Genomic DNA, 17,430 nt, shown 5'->3' with positions numbered 1-17,430 from the left:
GTCTCAGATCTTCCTCTAGCCTTGTTCTTCTTTCGAGAGTTCCCTTGTGCTGCCTCAGTTGGATCTCCTTCACTTGACAGGGGGGTGCCCGAGCAGCGACCCTCCCCAGCTCTAGCCCAACTCCTACTTATCTGCCAGGTGAGATACTATGATCAGGAAGGTGCTTCTCCCAGGGCAAGGCTCACCCATTGCACTCTGGGTGTGCTGCTCCTGCGATTTCCCCAAATGTGGGACACTTGACTGCATAATTTGTGTTTCCTCTGGTCGGCTCTCGTATAATTCAGATCTCTTTGTCTCAGGTCTCTCTCCAGCCTAGTTTGCTGTCTGTTTCCACTTCTCTTTTCTTGAGCCGCTCCCTTCTATGCCCTTGCGCACTATCCTGACTTCTCCTGTCTGCTTACTTTGTGCCTTCCAACGCACAATGCGAACTACAGGTAGTGCTGCAGGGCCCACACCCTTTTAGTTGCCTTACAGAGCAGCTCTGGAGCTGTTACAGTGCCCAGCTGCTGCAAGAAATCAGCTTGAATGCTTCAGGTGCTGGGGCATAGCCAACATGAGCCCCACACCTAAGGAGGGTGGAGGTGTTTAATGCGAATTAGGGGTCATGCAAGCGCCGCAAAAGGCCGCCATGCCCTGCACATCCCTTTTTTCTTTTCATATGCAGACGAGGGTTGAAGCCAACTTTGACCCACTGCTTGGATGACATCACCATATGCAAATCCATCTGCTGCAGGCCTTCCCCCAGGAATGCTTGCACTAGTTGTTGCATTTGGTTTGTTGTTTGGGGGTGCTTCAGTATTAGGCAGCCTTCTGCCCTCCCATGTTCATCTGAAAATATGTGTTCTCCCTGCAGTTGTTGTCCCCAGATGAGAGTTCCCTTGTGCTGCCTCAGTTGAATCGCCTTTACTTGACAGAGATGTGCCTGAGCAGCGGCCCTCCCCAGCCCTATCCCAAATCATACTTATTTTGCATAGGAGATATCATGGTCATGAAGATTGTTCTCCCAGGGTGAGGTTCATTCATTGCATTCTGGGTATGATGACCCCTGTGATTTCCCCAAATGTGGGAAACTCGACTGCATTATTTGTGGTAGAGGGGGACTGTGTTTGTGCTTTCCTCTGGTCAGCTCTGGTAAAAGTCAGATTTCTTTGTCTCAGATCTTCCTCTAGCCTTGTTCTTCTTTCGAGAGTTCCCTTGTGCTGCCTCAGTTGGATCTCCTTCACTTGACAGGGGGGTGCCCGAGCAGCGACCCTCCCCAGCTCTAGCCCAACTCCTACTTACCTGCCAGGTGAGATACTATGATCAGGAAGGTGCTTCTCCCAGGGCAAGGCTCACCCATTGCACTCTGGGTGTGCTGCTCCTGCGATTTCCCCAAATGTGGGACACTTGACTGCATAATTTGTGTTTCCTCTGGTCGGCTCTCGTATAATTCAGATCTCTTTGTCTCAGGTCTCTCTCCAGCCTAGTTTGCTGTCTGTTTCCACTTCTCTTTTCTTGAGCCGCTCCCTTCTATGCCCTTGCGCACTATCCTGACTTCTCCCGTCTGCTTACTTTGTGCCTTCCAACGCACAATGCGAACTACAGGTAGTGCTGCAGGGCCCACACCCTTTTACTTGCCTTACAGAGCAGCTCTGGAGCTGTTACAGTGCCCAGCTGCTGCAAGAAATCAGCTTGAATGCTTCAGGTGCTGGGGCATAGCCAACATGAGCCCCACACCTAAGGAGGGTGGAGGTGTTTAATGCGAATTAGGGGTCATGCAAGCGCCGCAAAAGGCCGCCATGCCCTGCACATCCCTTTTTTCTTTTCATATGCAGACGAGGGTTGAAGCCAACTTTGACCCACTGCTTGGATGACATCACCATATGCAAATCCATCTGCTGCAGGCCTTCCCCCAGGAATGCTTGCACTAGTTGTTGCATTTGGTTTGTTGTTTGGGGGTGCTTCAGTATTAGGCAGCCTTCTGCCCTCCCATGTTCATCTGAAAATATGTGTTCTCCCTGCAGTTGTTGTCCCCAGATGAGAGTTCCCTTGTGCTGCCTCAGTTGAATCTCCTTTACTTGACAGAGATGTGCCTGAGCAGCGGCCCTCCCCAGCCCTATCCCAAATCATACTTATTTTGCATAGGAGATACCATGGTCATGAAGATTGTTCTCCCAGGGTGAGGTTCATTCATTGCATTCTGGGTATGCTGACCCCTGTGATTTCCCCAAATGTGGGAAACTCGACTGCATTATTTGTGGTAGTGGGGGACTGTGTTTGTGCTTTCCTCTGGTCAGCTCTGGTAAAAGCCAGATTTCTGTGTCTCAGATCTTCCTCTAGCCTTGTTCTTCTTTCGAGAGTTCTCTTGTGCTGCCTCAGTTGGATCTCCTTCACTTGACAGGGGGGTGCCCGAGCAGCGACCCTCCTCAGCTCTTGCCCAACTCCTACTTACCTGCCAGGTGAGATACTATGATCATGAAGGTGCTTCTCCCAGGGCAAGGCTCACCCATTGCACTCTGTGTGTGCTGCTCCAGCTATTTCCCCAAATGTGGGAAACTCGACTGCATAATTTGTGTTTCCCCTGGTCGGCTCTCGTATAATTCAGATCTCTTTGTCTCAGGTCTCTCTCCAGCCTAGTTTGCTGTCAGTTTCCACTTCTCTTTTCTTGAGCCGCTCCCTTCTATGCCCTTGCGCACTATCCTGACTTCTCCCGTCTGCTTACTTTGTGCCTTCCAACGCACAATGCGAACTACAGGTAGTGCTGCAGGGCCCACACCCTTTTAGTTGCCTTACAGAGCAGCTCTGGAGCTGTTACAGTGCCCAGCTGCTGCAAGAAATCAGCATGAATGTTCTTCGTTGATTGATGGAAGAAACATCTTACAAAAACTCTCCAGATTATTGACTTTTTAAAGTTTTTCTAGGAAACGTTCTAGATGAATGCTTATTAGCGTTTGTCAGAATGTAAGTTTGCAAAGTGTCTCTGTGGCGCAATCAGTTAGCGTGTTCGGTTATTATCTAAAAGGTTGGTGGTTCAATCCCACCCAGGGACGTAATTTACCTTGTGATCAGATTTTGGTGATCTTAAAGTAGACAAGTCAAAATTTCAAACCCCCTGTTATGGTGTGGGTACCTGGCCTTCCCTGATGTAATCAGAGTTAGATTTGATTCAGTGATTTTATAAAAACAGCTAGGAAGCACAATTTAGCAGTAGGTTGCAGAGAAAAAAAAAATATGCTGGCAGAAAAATCCAATTGAGTGAATAAACAGCTCTTCATTTTCTGGCTTTATTTTTATGCTAACAAATTTGTTCTCTGAAAAGTGTCCACAAAGCCAAGTCTCTGATTAACACCTTTGTAAGGATGGTTTTTCACCTATTACTAAATTAAACTTGCTTCATTGGAAAGGCAGCAAGATGCATCCTCATTTCAATGTCTACTGAAATAATACAGGTTGACACCAGGAAACATTAACGGCACTGCATCCTTGCTGCTTTCTCATGTGGAAGTCTGTTTAATGTGAAAACAAGGTGATATCTAATTAGCACACAGGTAAGCAATTAAGAAAATCTTTATTTAAGGGTGAAGATGTTTCTCACAAAATCGTTGCCCCAATGCATCATTGAAATTCAACCTGGAAAGATGATTTTAATATATCACTTGTACATTTTGTATTGCTCTTCTGGTGACAATGTAGTTTGTTTTTGTCAATTACCATTTTAATAATAGGGTAAAGAAAATTAAGTGGATTTTTGAAAGAAAACAATACTGTCAATATACTATTAAAACAAATTAAAATGGTAAAAGTTATTGTACTTTAAGTAAAAATAAAAGAGCAAAAATATCCATCCCAGTTTTGGATTACTTTAATTAACAAAAAAAATGCATATAGCAAAGGATAGTTTCAATCTGCCTACCTCTGGGTTATGGGCCCAGCATGCTTCCATTGCAGTACTCTGCTGCACATGTAAGTGCAAGAGATCCTGAAGCACTCACTCATCATGGGAAAGTACCAATGTGTTTCTTTGTTGGTTGATGGAAGAAACATCTTACAAAAACTCTCCAGATTATTGACTTTTTAAAGTTTTTCTAGGAAACGTTCTAGATGAATGCTTATTAGCCTTTGTCAGTATGTACTTTTTGCAAAGTGTCTCTGTGGCGCAATTGGTTAGTGTGTACGGCTATTAACCAAAAGGTTGGTGGTTAAATCCTACCCAGGGACGTAATTGACCTTGTGATCAGATTTTGGTAATATTTAAGTAGACAAGTCAAAATTTCAAACCCCCTCTTATTGTGTAGGGTACCTAGCCTTCTCTGATGTAATCAGAGTTAGATTTGATTCAGTGATTTTATAAAAACAGCTAGGAAGCACAATTTAGCAGTGGGTTGCAGAGAAAAAGAAATATGCTGGCAAAAAAATCCAATTGAGTGATTAAACAGCTCTTCATTTCTGGCTTTATTTTTATGCTAACAAATTTGTTCTCTGAAAAGTGTCCACAAAGCCAAGTCTCTGATTAACACCTTTGTAGGGATGGTTTTTCACGTATTACTAAATTAAACTTGCTTCATTGGAAAGGCAGCAAGATGCATCCTCATTTCAATGTCTACTGAAATAATACAAGTTGACACCAGGAAACATTAACGCCACTGCATCCTTGCTGCTTTCTCATGTGGAAGTCTGTTTAATGTGAAAACAAGGTGATATCTAATTAGCACACAGGTAAGGAATTAAGAAAATCTTTATTTAAGGGTGAAGATGTTTCTCACAAAATCGTTGCCCCAATGCATCATTGAAATTCAAGCTGGAAAGATGATTTTAATATATCACTTGTACATTTTGTATTGCTCTTCTGGTGACAATGTAGTTTGTTTTTGTCAATTACCATTTTAATAATAGGGTAAAGAAAATTAAGTGGATTTTTGAAAGAAAACAATACTGTCAATATACTATTAAAACAAATTAAAATGGTAAAAGTTATTGTACTTTAAGTAAAAATAAAAGAGCAAAAATATCAATCCCAGTTTTGGATTACTTTAATTAACAAAAAAAAATGCATATAGCAAAGGATAGTTTCAATCTGCCTACCTCTGGGTTATGGGCCCAGCATGCTTCCATTGCAGTACTCTGCTGCACATGTAAGTGCAAGAGATCCTGAAGCACTCACTCATCATGGGAAAGTACCAATGTGTTTCTTCGTTGGTTGATGGAAGAAACATCTTACAAAAACTCTCCAGATTATTGACTTTTTAAAGTTTTTCTAGGAAACGTTCTAGATGAATGCTTATTAGCCTTTGTCAGTATGTACTTTTGCAAAGTGTCTCTGTGGCGCAATTAGTTAGTGTGTAAGGCTATTAATCAAAAGGTTGGTGGTTCAATCTCACCCAGGAATGTAATTGACCTTGTGATCAGATTTTGGTGATATTTAAGTAGACAAGTCAAAATTTCAAACCCCCTCTTATTGTGTAGGGTACCTGGCCTTCTCTGATGTAATCAGAGTTAGATTTGATTCAGTGATTTTATAAAAAACAGCTAGGAAGCACAATTTAGCAGTGGGTTGCAGATAAAAAAAATATGCTGGCAGAAAAATCCAATTGAGTGATTAAACAGCTCTTCATTTTCTGGCTTTATTTTTATGCTAACAAATTTGTTCTCTGAAAAGTGTCCACAAAGCCATGTCTCTGATTAACACCTTTGTAGGGATGGTTTTTCACCTATTACTAAATTAAACTTGCTTCATTGGAAAGGCAGCAAGATGCATCCTCATTTCAATGTCTACTGAAATAATACAGGTTGACACCAGGAAACATTAACGCCACTGCATCCTTGCTGCTTTCTCATGTGGAAGTTTGTTTAATGTGAAAACAATGTGATATCTAATTAGCACACAGGTAAGGAATTAAGAAAATCTTTATTTAAGGGTGAAGATGTTTCTCACAAAATCGTTGCCCCAATGCATCATTGAAATTCAAGCTGGAAAGATGATTTTAATATATCACTTGTACATTTTGTATTGCTCTTCTGGTGACAATGTAGTTTGTTTTTGTCAATTACCATTTTAATAATAGGGTAAAGAAAATTAAGTGGATTTTTGAAAGAAAACAATACTGTCAATATACTATTAAAACAAATTAAAATGGTAAAAGTTATTGTACTTTAAGTAAAAATAAAAGAGCAAAAATATCAATCCCAGTTTTGGATTACTTTAATTAACAAAAAAAAATGCATATAGCAAAGGATAGTTTCAATCTGCCTACCTCTGGGTTATGGGCCCAGCATGCTTCCATTGCAGTACTCTGCTGCACATGTAAGTGCAAGAGATCCTGAAGCACTCACTCATCATGGGAAAGTACCAATGTGTTTCTTCATTGGTTGATGGAAGAAACATCTTACAAAAACTCTCCAGATTATTGACTTTTTAAAGTTTTTCTAGGAAACGTTCTAGATGAATGCTTATTAGCCTTTGTCAGTATGGACTTTTGCAAAGTGTCTCTGTGGCGCAATTGGTTAGTGTGTAAGGCTATTAACCAAAAGGTTGGTGGTTCAATCCCACCCAGGGACGTAATTGACCTTGTGATCAGATTTTGGTGATATTTAAGTAGACAAGTCAAAATTTCAAACCCCATCTTATTGTGTAGGGTACCTGGCCTTCTCTGATGTTATCAGAGTTAGATTTGATTCAGTGGTTTTATAAAAAACAGCTAGGAAGCACAATTTAGCAGTGGGTTGCAGAGAAAAAAAATATGCTGGCAAAAAAATCCAATTGAGTGATTAAACAGCTCTTCATTTTCTGGTTTATTTTTATGCTAACAAATTTGTTCTCTGAAAAGTGTCCACAAAGCCAAGTCTCTGATTAACACCTTTGTAGGGATGGTTTTTCACCTATTACTAAATTAAACTTGCTTCATTGGAAAGGCAGCAAGATGCATCCTCATTTCAATGTCTACTGAAATAATACAGGTTGACACCAGGAAACATTAACGCCACTGCATCCTTGCTGCTTTCTCATGTGGAAGTCTGTTTAATGTGAAAACAAGGTGATATCTAATTAGCACACAGGTAAGGAATTAAGAAAATCTTTATTTAAGGGTGAAGATGTTTCTCACAAAATCGTTGCCCCAATGCATCATTGAAATTCAAGCTGGAAAGATGATTTTAATATATCACTTGTACATTTTGTATTGCTCTTCTGGTGACAATGTAGTTTGTTTTTGTCAATTACCATTTTAATAATAGGGTAAAGAAAATTAAGTGGATTTTTGAAAGAAAACAATACTGTCAATATACTATTAAAACAAATTAAAATGGTAAAAGTTATTGTACTTTAAGTAAAAATAAAAGAGCAAAAATATCAATCCCAGTTTTGGATTACTTTAATTAACAAAAAAAAATGCATATAGCAAAGGATAATTTCAATCTGCCTACCTCTGGGTTATGAGCCCAGCATGCTTCCATTGCAGTACTCTGCTGCACATGTAAGTGCAAGAGATCCTGAAGCACTCACTCATCATGGGAAAGTACCAATGTGTTTCTTCGTTGGTTGATGGAAGAAACATCTTAAAAAACTCTCCAGATTATTGACTTTTTAAAGTTTTTCTAGGAAACGTTCTAGATGAATGCTTATTAGCCTTTGTCAGTGTGTACTTTTGCAAAGTGTCTCTGTGGCGCAATTGGTTAGTGTGTAAGGCTATTAACAAAAGGTTGGTGGTTCAATCCCACCCAGGAATGTAATTGACCTTGTGATCAGATTTTGGTGATATTTAAGTAGACAAGTCAAAATTTCAAACCCCCTCTTATTGTGTAGGGTACCTGGCCTTCTCTGATGTAATCAGAGTTAGATTTGATTCAGTGATTTTATAAAAAACAGCTAGGAAGCACAATTTAGCAGTGGGTTGCAGATAAAAAAAATATGCTGGCAAAAAAATACAATTGAGTGATTAAACAGCTCTTCATTTTCTGGCTTTATTTTTATGCTAACAAATTTGTTCTCTGAAAAGTGTCCACAAAGCCAAGTCTCTGATTAACACCTTTGTAGGGATGGTTTTTCACCTATTACTAAATTAAACTTGCTTCATTGGAAAGGCAGCAAGATGCATCCTCATTTCAATGTCTACTGATATAATACAGGTTGACACCAGGAAACATTAACGCCACTGCATCCTTGCTGCTTTCTCATGTGGAAGTCTGTTTAATGTGAAAACAAGGTGATATCTAATTAGCACACAGGTAAGGAATTAAGAAAATCTTTATTTAAGGGTGAAGATGTTTCTCACAAAATCGTTGCCCCAATGCATCATTGAAATTCAAGCTGGAAAGATGATTTTAATATATCACTTGTACATTTTGTATTGCTCTTCTGGTGACAATGTAGTTTGTTTTCGTCAATTACCATTTTAATAATAGGGTAAAGAAAATTAAGTGGATTTTTGAAAGAAAACAATACTGTCAATATACTATCAAAACAAATTAAAATGGTAAAAGTTATTGTACTTTAAGTAAAAATAAAAGAGCCAAAATATCAATCCCAGTTTTGGATTACTTTAATTAACAAAAAAAATGCATATAGCAAAGGATAGTTTCAATCTGCCTACCTCTGGGTTATGGGCCCAGCATGCTTCTATTGCAGTACTCTGCTGCACATGTAAGTGCAAGAGATCCTGAAGCACTCACTCATCATGGGAAAGTACCAATGTGTTTCTTCATTGGTTGATGGAAGAAACATCTTACAAAAACTCTCCAGATTATTGACTTTTTAAAGTTTTTCTAGGAAACGTTCTAGATGATTGCTTATTAGCCTTTGTCAGTATGTACTTTTGCAAAGTGTCTCTGTGGCGCAATTGGTTAGTGTGTAAGGCTATTAACCAAAAGGTTGGTGGTTCAATCCCACCCAGGGACGTAATTGACCTTGTGATCAGATTTTGGTGATATTTAAGTAGACAAGTCAAAATTTCAAACCCCATCTTATTGTGTAGGGTACCTGGCCTTCTCTGATGTAATCAGAGTTAGATTTGATTCATTGATTTTATAAAAACAGCTAGGAAGCACAATTTAGCAGTGGTTTGCAGAGAAAAAAAATATGCTGGCAGAAAAATCCAATTGAGTGATTAAACAGCTCTTCATTTTCTGGCTTTATTTTTATGCTAACAAATTTGTTCTCTGAAAAGTGTCCACAAAGCCAAGTCTCTGATTAACACCTTTGTAAGGATGGTTTTTCACCTATTACTAAATTAAACTTGCTTCATTGGAAAGGCAGCAAGATGCATCCTCATTTCAATGTCTACTGAAATAATACAAGTTGACACCAGGAAACATTAACGCCACTGCATCCTTGCTGCTTTCTCATGTGGAAGTCTGTTTAATGCGAAAACAAGGTGATATCTAATTATCACACAGGTAAGGAATTAAGAAAATCTTTATTTAAGGGTGAAGATGTTTCTCACAAAATCGTTGCCCTAATGCATCATTGAAATTCAAGCTGGAAAGATGATTTTAATATATCACTTGTACATTTTGTATTGCTCTTCTGGTGACAATGTAGTTTGTTTTTGTCAATTACCATTTTAATAATAGGGTAAAGAAAATTAAGTGGATTTTTGAAAGAAAACAATACTGTCAATATACTATCAAAACAAATTAAAATGGTAAAAGTTATTGTACTTTAAGTAAAAATAAAAGAGCCAAAATATCAATCCCAGTTTTGGATTACTTAAATTAAAAAAAAAAAGCATACAGCAGAGGATAGTTTCAATCTGCCTACCTCTGGGTTATGAGCCCAGCATGCTTCCATTGCTGTACTCTGCTGCACATGTAAGTGCAAGAGATCCTGAAGCACTCACTCATCATGGGAAAGTACCAATGTGTTTCTTCGTTGGTTGATGGAAGAAACATCTTACAAAAACTCTCCAGATTATTGACTTTTTAAAGTTTTTCTAGGAAACGTTTTAGATGAATGTTTATTAGCCTTTGTCAGTATGCACTTTCGCAAAGTGTCTCTGTGGCGCAATCAGTTAGTGTGTACGGCTATTAACTAAAAGGTTGGTGGTTCAATCCCACCCAGAGATGTAATTGATCTTGTTATCAGATTTTGGTGATCTTTCAGTAGACAAGTCAAAATTTCAAACCCCCTCTTATGGTGTAGGGTACCTGGCCTTCTCTGATGTAATCAGAGTTAGATTTGATTCATTGATTTTATAAAAACAGCTAGGAAGCACAATTTAGCAGTGGGTTGCAGAGAAAAAGAAATATGCTGGCAAAAAAATCAAATTGCGTGATTAAACAGCTCTTCATTTTCTGGCTTTATTTTTATGCTAACAAATTTGTTCTCTGAAAAGTGTCCACAAAGCCAAGTCTCTGATTAACACCTTTGTATGGATGGTTTTTCACCTATTACTAAATTAAACTTGCTTCATTGGAAAGGCAGCAAGATGCATCCTCATTTCAATGTCTACTGAAATAATACAGGTTGAAACCAGGAAACATTAACGCCACTGCATCCTTGCTGCTTTCTCATGTGGAAGTCTGTTTAATGTGAAAACAAGGTGATATCTAATTAGCACACAGGTAAGGAATTACGAAAATCTTTATTTAAGGGTGAAGATGTTTCTCACAAAATTGTTGCCCCAATGCATCATTGAAATTCAAGCTGGAAAGATGATTTTAATATATCACTTGTACATTTTGTATTGCTCTTCTGGTGACAATGTAGTTTTTTTTGTCAATTACCATTTTAATAATAGGGTAAAGAAAATGAAGTGGATTTTTGAAAGAAAACAATACTGTCAATATACTATTAAAACAAATTAAAATGGTAAAAGTTATTGTACTTTAAGTAAAAATAAAAGAGCAAAAATATCAATCCCAGTTTTGATTACTTAAATTAACAAAAAAAAATGCATATAGCAAAGAATAGTTTCAATCTGCCTACCTCTGGGTTATGGGTCCAGCATGCTTCCATTGCAGTACTCTGCTGCACATGTAAGTGCAAGAGATCCTGAAGCACTCACTCATCATGGGAAAGTACCAATGTGTTTATTTGTTGGTTGATGGAAGAAACATCTTACAAAAACTCTCCAGATTATTGATTTTTTAATGTTTTTCTAGGAAACGTTCTAGATGTATGCTTATTAGCCTTTGTCAGTATGTACTTTTCGCAAAGTGTCTCTGTGGCGCAATCGGTTAGTGTGTTCGGCTATTAACCAAAAGGTTGGTGGTTCAATCCCACCCAGGGACGTAATTGACCTTGTGGTCAGATTTTGGTGATATTTAAGTAGACAAGTCAAATTTCAAACCCCCTCTTATTGTGTAGGGTACCTGGCCTTCTCTGATGTAATCAGAGTTAGATTTGATTCAGTGATTTTATAAAAAACAGCTAGGAAGCACAATTTAGCAGTGGGTTGCAGAGAAAAAAAATATGCTGGCAGAAAAATCCAATTGAGTGATTAAACAGCTCTTCATTTTCTGGCTTTATTTTTATGCTAACAAATTTGTTCTCTGAAAAGTGTGCACAAAGCCAAGTCTCTGATTAACACCTTTGTAAGGATGGTTTTTCACCTATTACTAAATTAAACTTGCTTCATTGGAAAGGCAGCAAGATGCATCCTCATTTCAATGTCTACTGAAATAATACAAGTTGACACCAGGAAACATTAACGCCACTGCATCCTTGCTGCTTTCTCATGTGGAAGTCTGTTTAATGTGAAAACAAGGTGATATCTAATTAGCACACGGGTAAGGAATTAAGAAAATCTTTATTTAAGGGTGAAGATGTTTCTCACAAAATTGTTGACCCAATGCATCATTGAAATTCATGCTGGAAAGATGAATTTAATATATCACTTGTACATTTTGTATTGCTCTTCTGGTGACAATGTAGTTTGTTTTTGTCAATTACCATTTTAATAATAGGGTAAAGAAAATGAAGTGGATTTTTGAAAGAAAACAATACTGTCAATATACTATTAAAACAAATTAAAATGGTAAAAGTTATTGTACTTTAAGTAAAAATAAAAGAGCCAAAATATCAATCCCAGTTTTGGATTACTTTAATTAACAAAAAAAAATGCATATAGCAGAGGATAGTTTCAATCTGCCTACCTCTGGGTTATGGGCCCAGCATGCTTCCATTGCTGTACTCTGCTGCACATGTAAGTGCAAGAGATCCTGAAGCACTCACTCATCATGGGAAAGTACCAATGTGTTTCTTCGTTGGTTGATAGAAGAAACATCTTACAAAAACTCTCCAGATTATTGACTTTTTTAAGTTTTTCTAGGAAACGTTTTAGATGAATGCTTATTAGCATTTGTCAGTATGTACTTTTGCAAAGTGTATCTGTGGCGCAATCAGTTAGTGTGTACGGCTATTAACCAAAAGGTTGGTGGTTCAATCCCACCCAGGGACGTAATTGACCTTGTTATCAGATTTTGGTGATCTTTAAGTAGACAAGTCAAATTTCATACCCCCTGTTATTGTGTAGGGTACCTGGCCTTCTCAGATGTAATCAGAGTTAGATTTGATTCAGTGATTTTATAAAAACATCTAGGAAGCACAATTTAGCAGTGGGTTGCAGAGAAAAAGAAATATGCTGGCAAAAAAATCAAATTGCGTGATTAAACAGCTCTTCATTTTCTGGCTTTATTTTTATGCTAACAAATTTGTTCTCTGAAAAATGTCCACAAAGCCAAGTCTCTGATTAACACCTTTGTAGGGATGGTTTTTCACCTATTACTAAATTAAACTTGCTTCATTGGAAAGGCAGCAAGATGCATCCTCATTTCAATGTCTACTGAAATAATACAGGTTGAAACCAAGAAACATTAACGCCACTGCATCCTTGCTGCTTTCTCATGTGGAAGTCTGTTTAATGTGAAAACAAGGTGATATCTAATTAGCACACAGGTAAGGAATTACGAAAATCTTTATTTAAGGGTGAAGATGTTTCTCACAAAATTGTTGCCCCAATGCATCATTGAAATTCAAGCTGGAAAGATGATTTTAATATATCACTTGTACATTTTGTATTGCTCTTCTGGTGACAATGTAGTTTTTTTTGTCAATTACCATTTTAATAATAGGGTAAAGAAAATTAAGTGGATTTTTGAAAGAAAACTATACTGTCAATATACTATTAAAACAAATTAAAATGGTAAAAGTTATTGTACTTTAAGTAAAAATAAAAGAGCAAAAATATCAATCCCAGTTTTGATTACTTAAATTAACAAAAAAAAATGCATATAGCAAAGAATAGTTTCAATCTGCCTACCTCTGGGTTATGGGTCCAGCATGCTTCCATTGCAGTACTCTGCTGCACATGTAAGTGCAAGAGATCCTGAAGCACTCACTCATCATGGGAAAGTACCAATGTGTTTATTTGTTGGTTGATGGAAGAAACATCTTACAAAAACTCTCCAGATTATTGATTTTTTAATGTTTTTCTAGGAAACGTTCTAGATGTATGCTTATTAGCCTTTGTCAGTATGAACTTTTCACAAAGTGTCTCTGTGGCGCAATCGGTTAGTGTGTTCGGCTATTAACCAAAAGGTTGGTGGTTCAATCCCACCCAGGGACGTAATTGACCTTGTGGTCAGATTTTGGTGATATTTAAGTAGACAAGTCAAAATTTCAAACCCCCTCTTATTGTGTAGGGTACCTGGCCTTCTCTGATGTAATCAGAGTTAGATTTGATTCAGTGATTTTATAAAAACAGCTAGGAAGCACAATTTAGCAGTGGGTTGCAGAGAAAAAAAATATGCTGGCAGAAAAATCCAATTGAGTGATTAAACAGCTCTTCATTTTCTGGCTTTATTTTTATGCTAACAAATTTGTTCTCTGAAAAGTGTCCACAAAGCCAAGTCTCTGATTAACACCTTTGTAAGGATGGTTTTTCACCTATTACTAAATTAAACTTGCTTCATTGGAAAGGCAGCAAGATGCATCCTCATTTCAATGTCTACTGAAATAATACAAGTTGACACCAGGAAACATTAACGCCACTGCATCCTTGCTGCTTTCTCATGTGGAAGTCTGTTTAATGTGAAAACAAGGTGATATCTAATTAGCACACAGGTAAGGAATTAAGAAAATCTTTATTTAAGGGTGAAGATGTTTCTCACAAAATTGTTGACCCAATGCATCATTGAAATTCATGCTGGAAAGATGAATTTAATATATCACTTGTACATTTTGTATTGCTCTTCTGGTGACAATGTAGTTTGTTTTTGTCAATTACCATTTTAATAATAGGGTAAAGAAAATGAAGTGGATTTTTGAAAGAAAACAATACTGTCAATATACTATTAAAACAAATTAAAATGGTAAAAGTTATTGTACTTTAAGTAAAAATAAAAGAGACAAAATATCAATCCCAGTTTTGGATTACTTTAATTAACAAAAAAAAATGCATATAGCAGAGGATAGTTTCAATCTGCCTACCTCTGGGTTATGGGCCCAGCATGCTTCCATTGCAGTACTCTGCTGCACATGTAAGTGCAAGAGATCCTGAAGCACTCACTTATCATGGGAAAGTACCAATGTGTTTCTTTGTTGGTTGATGGAAGAAACATCTTACAAAAACTCTCCAGATTATTGACTTTTTAAAGTTTTTCTAGGAAACGTTCTTGATGAATGCTTATTAGCCTTTGTCAGTATGTACTTCTTGCAATGTGTCTCTGTGGTGCAATTGGTTAGTGTGTAAGGCTAATAACCAAAAGGTTGGTGGTTCAATCCCACCCAGGAACGTAATTGACCTTGTGATCAGATTTTGGTGATATTTAAGTAGACAAGTCAAAATTTCAAACCCCCTCTTATTGTGTAGGGTACCTGGCCTTCTTTGATGTAATCAGAGTTAGATTTGATTCAGTGATTTTATAAAAAACAGCTAGGAAGCACAATTTAGCAGTGGGTTGCAGAGAAAAAAAATATGCTGGCAAAACAAATCCAATTGAGTGATTAAACAGCTCTTCATTTTCTGGCTTTATTTTTATGCTAACAAATTTGTTCTCTGAAAAGTGTCCACAAAGCCAAGTCTCTGATTAACACCTTTGTAGGGATGGTTTTTCACCTATTACTAAATTAAACTTGCTTCATTGGAAAGGCAGCAAGATGCATCCTCATTTCAATGTCTACTGAAATAATACAAGTTGACACCAGGAAACATTAACGCCACTGCATCCTTGCTGCTTTCTCATGTGGAAGTCTGTTTAATGCGAAAACAAGGTGATATCTAATTAGCACACAGGTAAGGAATTAAGAAAATCTTTATTTAAGGGTGAAGATGTTTCTCACAAAATCGTTGCCCCAATGCATCATTGAAATTCAAGCTGGAAAGATGATTTTAATATATCACTTGTACATTTTGTATTGCTCTTCTGGTGACAATGTAGTTTGTTTTTGTCAATTACCATTTTAATAATAGGGTAAAGAAAATTAAGTGTATTTTTGAAAGAAAACAATACTGTCAATATACTATTAAAACAAATTAAAATGGTAAAAGTTATTGTACTTTAAGTAAAAATAAAAGAGCCAAAATATCAATCCCAGTTTTGGATTACTTTAATTAAAAAAAAAAGCATACAGCAGAGGATAGTTTCAATCTGCCTACCTCTGGGTTATGAGCCCAGCATGCTTCCATTGCTGTACTCTGCTGCACATGTAAGTGCAAGAGATCCTGAAGCACTCACTCATCATGGGAAAGTACCAATGTGTTTCTTCGTTGGTTGATGGAAGAAACATCTTACAAAAACTCTCCAGATTATTGACTTTTTAAAGTTTTTCTAGGAAACGTTTTAGATGAATGCTTATTAGCCTTTGTCAGTATGCACTTTCGCAAAGTGTCTCTGTGGCACAATCAGTTAGTGTGTACGGCTATTAACTAAAAGGTTGGTGGTTAAATCCCACCCAGGGATGTAATTGATCTTGTTATCAGATTTTGGTGATCTTTAAATTGACAAGTCAAAATTTCAAACCCCCTCTTATGGTGTAGGGTACCTGGCCTTCTCTGATGTAATCAGAGTTAGATTTGATTCATTGATTTTATAAAAACAGCTAGGAAGCACAATTTAGCAGTGGTTTGCAGAGAAAAAAAATATGCTGGCAGAAAAATTCAATTGAGTGATTAAACAGCTCTTCATTTTCTGGCTTTATTTTTATGCTAACAAATTTGTTCTCTGAAAAGTGTCCACAAAGCCAAGTCTCTGATTAACACCTTTGTAAGGATGGTTTTTCACCTATTACTAAATTAAACTTGCTTCATTGGAAAGGCAGCAAGATGCATCCTCATTTCAATGTCTACTGAAATAATACAAGTTGACACCAGGAAACATTAACGCCACTGCATCCTTGCTGCTTTCTCATGTGGAAGTCTGTTTAATGCGAAAACAAGGTGATATCTAATTATCACACAGGTAAGGAATTAAGAAATCTTTATTTAAGGGTGAAGATGTTTCTCACAAAATCGTTTCCCCAATGCATCATTGAAATTCAAGCTGGAAAGATGATTTTAATATATCACTTGTACATTTTGTATTGCTCTTCTGGTGACAATGTAGTTTGTTTTTGTCAATTACCATTTTAATAATAGGGTAAAGAAAATTAAGTGGATTTTTGAAAGAAAACAATACTGTCAATATACTATTAAAACAAATTAAAATGGTAAAAGTTATTGTACTTTAAGTAAAAATAAAAGAGCCAAAATATCAATCCCAGTTTTGGATTACTTTAATTAACAAAAAAAATGCATATAGCAGAGGATAGTTTCAATCTGCCTACCTCTGGGTTATGGGCCCAGCATGCTTCCATTGCTGTACTCTGCTGCACATGTAAGTGCAAGAGATCCTGAAGCACTCACTCATCATGGGAAAGTACCAATGTGTTTCTTCGTTGGTTGATAGAAGAAACATCTTACAAAAACTCTCCAGATTATTGATTTTTTAATGTTTTTCTAGGAAACGTTCTAGATGTATGCTTATTAGCCTTTGTCAGTATGCACTTTTTGCAAAGTGTCTCTGTGGCGCAATCGGTTAGTGTGTTTGGCTATTAACCGAAAGGTTGGTGGTTCAATCCCACCTAGGGACGTAATTAAACTTGTGATCAGATTTTGGTGATATTTAAGTAGACAAGTCAAAATTTCAAACCCCCTCTTATGGTGTAGGGTACATGGCCTTCTCTGATGTAATCAGAGTTAGATTTTATTCAGTGATTTTATAAAAAAACAGCTAGGAAGCACAATTTAGCAGTGGGTTGCAGAGAAAAAAAATATGCTGGCAGAAAAATCCAATCCAGTGATTAAACAGCTCTTCATTTTCTGGCTTTATTTTTATGCTAACAAATTTGTTCTCTGAAAAGTGTCCACAAAGCCAAGTCTCTGATTAACACCTTTGTAAGGATGGTTTTTCACCTATTACTAAATTAAACTTGCTTCATTGGAAAGGCAGCAAGATGCATCCTCATTTCAATGTCTACTG

General features: G+C 37.2%; 5 non-coding genes across 5 annotated transcripts; all 5 read left to right on the top strand.

Annotated features, from left to right (window-relative positions):
- Window positions 1–123: 123 nt before the first annotated feature.
- On the top strand, window positions 124–286 carry LOC135035866 (U1 spliceosomal RNA). Its single transcript, XR_010230779.1, has one exon. It is a non-coding gene; the product is annotated as a U1 spliceosomal RNA (small nuclear RNA).
- A 671-nt stretch (window positions 287–957) lies between these two features.
- Window positions 958–1,121, top strand: LOC135035856 (U1 spliceosomal RNA). The gene has a single exon (XR_010230770.1). It is a non-coding gene; the product is annotated as a U1 spliceosomal RNA (small nuclear RNA).
- A 152-nt stretch (window positions 1,122–1,273) lies between these two features.
- On the top strand, window positions 1,274–1,436 carry LOC135035860 (U1 spliceosomal RNA). The gene has a single exon (XR_010230773.1). It is a non-coding gene; the product is annotated as a U1 spliceosomal RNA (small nuclear RNA).
- A 671-nt stretch (window positions 1,437–2,107) lies between these two features.
- Window positions 2,108–2,271, top strand: LOC135035846 (U1 spliceosomal RNA). Its single transcript, XR_010230760.1, has one exon. It is a non-coding gene; the product is annotated as a U1 spliceosomal RNA (small nuclear RNA).
- A 152-nt stretch (window positions 2,272–2,423) lies between these two features.
- On the top strand, window positions 2,424–2,586 carry LOC135035871 (U1 spliceosomal RNA). Its single transcript, XR_010230783.1, has one exon. It is a non-coding gene; the product is annotated as a U1 spliceosomal RNA (small nuclear RNA).
- The last annotated feature ends 14,844 nt before the right edge of the window (window positions 2,587–17,430 follow it).

Source organism: Pseudophryne corroboree, unplaced genomic scaffold (assembly GCF_028390025.1).
Source record: "Pseudophryne corroboree isolate aPseCor3 unplaced genomic scaffold, aPseCor3.hap2 scaffold_619, whole genome shotgun sequence".
Lineage (NCBI taxonomy): Eukaryota > Metazoa > Chordata > Amphibia > Anura > Myobatrachidae > Pseudophryne > Pseudophryne corroboree.
This window is presented reverse-complemented; position numbering and strand designations above follow the sequence as displayed.